The sequence below is a fragment of the Cheilinus undulatus genome, linkage group 3 (genome assembly GCF_018320785.1).
Source record: "Cheilinus undulatus linkage group 3, ASM1832078v1, whole genome shotgun sequence".
Lineage (NCBI taxonomy): Eukaryota > Metazoa > Chordata > Actinopteri > Labriformes > Labridae > Cheilinus > Cheilinus undulatus.
In genome coordinates, this window is record NC_054867.1 from 2,260,817 (window position 1) to 2,264,745 (window position 3,929).

Genomic DNA, 3,929 nt, shown 5'->3' on the forward strand with positions numbered 1-3,929 from the left:
CTTTTCTCTGGATCAGTAGTGATGGTGCCAGGATGAGGATTATGTAAGGAAGAATCTTCAGTAGAGATTAGGATTGAGCTAATATTTCCTGCTCTGAGTGAGGAAGAGAAACCAGGGAATTGAATGGCTACATAGTTTAGACATTCATTAACAGGACAATTAGAGAGAATATCAGAGCTGCTTTAACCTCAGTCAGATCACACTCTGTCATGTACATTTGTATGCTTATGACACACTGATCTCTGCACATACTCTGTATGTGCAGAGATCCAAATGGAAAGAGAATCGCTCCCTTTCTAGTCCATCTCTGTAGTTTCACAGCGGGTTCTCGGTCAGTCTCTGCCATGTGCCAGAAGCATCACTGTCTCTGTTTCTTTAAGGATAAATGCTGAGTCTATCTTCAGCAAAGCCCACCACTAAAACATCAATCCACGTAGATTTAACAGGCCCAATCTGGAAGAAGAACGCAGCAAGCATTCGGTCAAAGTCAAAACAAAATGCTTTTAATCGTGGTGTGGCTGCTTGTGTTCTGGTGTTCTTGCATTCATGTTAAAGCTACTTACATGCTGTTGCAGGCACTTGCGTTCTTGTTGTAGCTATTTTCATTTGAATCACTGGCTTGTTTGTGTGATGTGGCTACTTTCATTCATGTAACAGCTACTGTCATTCATGTTACAACTGATTTCATTCATGTTACAGCTTCTTTCATTGATGTTACAGCAACTGTCATTCATGTTACAGCTTCTTCCATTCATGTTAAAGCTACTTTCATTCATGTTACAACTAATTTCATTCATGTTACAGCTTCTTTCATTCATGTTACAGCTACACTCATTCATGTTACAGCTACACTCATTCATGTTACAGCTACTTGCCTTCATGTTACAGCTACTTTCATTCGTGTAACACCTACGCTCATTCATGTTACAGCTACTGTCAATAATATTACAGCTACTTGCCTTCATGTTACAGCTACTCTCATTCATGTTACAGCTACTTTCATTCATGTTACACCTACACTCATTCATGTTACAGCAACTTGCATTCATGTTACAGCTACTTTCATTCATGTTACAGCTACTTTCATTCATGTAACAGCTGTTTCATTCATGCTACAGCAACTTGCATTCATGTTACAGCTACTTTCATTCATATCACAGCTACTTTCATTCATGTTACAGCTACACTCATTCATGTTACAGCTACTCTCATTCATGTAACAGCTGTTTCATTCATGTTACAGCTACTCTCATTCATGTTACAGCAACTTGCATTCATGTTACAGCTACTTTCATTCATGTTACAGCTACTTTCATTCATGTTACAGCTACTTTCTTTTTTTGCAGCTACTTTCATTGATGTTACAGCTATTTTCATTCATGTTACAGCTTCCTATTATTAATATAACACATACTTTCATTCATGTTACAGCTACTTTCATTTATTTTACAGCTACTTTCATTCATGTTACAGCTCTTTTACATGTCACAGCTACTTTCATTCATGTTACAGCTACACTCATTCATGTTACAGCTACTCTCATTCATGTAACAGCTGTTTCATTCATGTTACAGCTACTCTCATTCATGTTACAGCAACTTGCATTCATGTTACAGCTACTTTCATTCATGTTACAGCTACTCTCATTCATGTTACAGCAACTTGCATTCATGTTACAGCTACTTTCATTCATATCACAGCTACTTTCATTCATGTTACAGCTACACTCATTCATGTTACAGCTACTCTCATTCATGTAACAGCTGTTTCATTCATATTACAGCTACTTTCATTCATGTTACAGCTACTCTCATTCATGTAACAGCTGTTTCATTCATGTTACAGCTACACTCATTCATGTTACAGCTACTTTCATTCATGTAACAGCTGCTTTCATTCATGTTACAGCTACTTTCAATCATGTAACAGCTACTTTCATTCATGTTACACCTACTGTCATTCATGTTACAGCTTCTTGCATTCATGTTACAGCTACTTTCATTCATGTTACGGCTACTTTAAATCATGTTACACCTACGCTCATTCATGTTACAGCTACTGTCATACATGATACATCTACTTCATTCATGTTACAGCTACTCTAATTCATCTAACAACTACATTTGTTTATGATACAGCTACTCTCATTCATGTCACAGCAACATTTTGTTGATATTACAGCACTCTCATTCATGTTACAACTTCTTTTATTCATGTTACAGATACTCTCATTCATGTTACAGCTACTTTCATTCATTCTACAGCTACTTTTATTCATGTTACAACTACTTTCATTCATTCTACAGCTACTTTTATTCATGTTACAGCTACTTTCACTCATGTTACAGCTACCTTTTTTCATGTTAAAGCTAGGTTCATAAATGGTTGTGCTTATTTCGCTGATGTTGGAGGTACAGTACTGTCATTCATGTTACACCTACTTTTTTGCATGTTACAGCTATTCTCAATTATTTTATAGCGTTATTTTAATCCGTTCATCATCTTCCATCTACTTTTGTTCATGTTACAATTACTTTAATTATTGTTACATCACTGTCATTCATGTAACATCTACTTTCATTCATGCTACAGCTACTTTTCTTCATGTTACAGCTACTGTCATACATGTTACAGCTACTCTCATTCCTGTTACAGATACTTTCTTTTATGTAACAGCTACTTGCATTTATGTAACACATACTTTCATTCATGTTACAGCTACTCTCATTCATGTAACAGCTGTTTCATTCATGTTACAGCTACACTCATTCATGTTACAGCTACTTTCATTCATGTAACAGCTGCTTTCATTCATGTTACAGCTACTTTCAATCATGTAACAGCTACTTTCATTCATGTTACACCTACTGTCATTCATGTTACAGCTTCTTGCCTTCATGTTACAGCTACTTTCATTCATGTTACGGCTACTTTAAATCATGTTACACCTACGCTCATTCATGTTACAGCTACTGTCATTCATGATACATCTACTTCATTCATGTTACAGCTACTCTAATTCATCTAACAACTACATTTGTTTATGATACAGCTACTCTCATTCATGTCACAGCAACATTTTGTTGATATTACAGCACTCTCATTCATGTTACAACTTCTTTTATTCATGTTACAGATACTCTCATTCATGTTACAGCTACTTTCATTCATTCTACAGCTACTTTTATTCATGTTACAACTACTTTCATTCATTCTACAGCTACTTTTATTCATGTTACAGCTACTTTCACTCATGTTACAGCTACCTTTTTTCATGTTAAAGCTAGGTTCATAAATGGTTGTGCTTATTTCGCTGATGTTGGAGGTACAGTACTGTCATTCATGTTACACCTACTTTTTTGCATGTTACAGCTATTCTCAATTATTTTATAGCGTTATTTTAATCCGTTCATCATCTTCCATCTACTTTTGTTCATGTTACAATTACTTTAATTATTGTTACATCACTGTCATTCATGTAACATCTACTTTCATTCATGCTACAGCTACTTTTCTTCATGTTACAGCTACTGTCATACATGTTACAGCTACTCTCATTCCTGTTACAGATACTTTCTTTTATGTAACAGCTACTTGCATTTATGTAACACATACTTTCATTCATGTTACAGCTACTTTCATTGATGTTACAGCTACTTTCATTGATGTTACAGCTACTTTCATTGATGTTACAGCTACTTTTATTTATGTTACAGATACAATCATTCAAGTTCCAGCTACTTTCATTCAAGCTATGGTTTCTTTCATTTGTGACAGCTACTCTGTTACAGCTACCTTTTTCCCCTTTGTAGCTACTGTCATTCATGTTACATCTGCACTCATTCATGTTAAAGATACTCTCATTCATGTTACAGCTACTTTCACTCATGTTACAGCTACTTTCATTGATGTTACAGCTTCTTTCATTC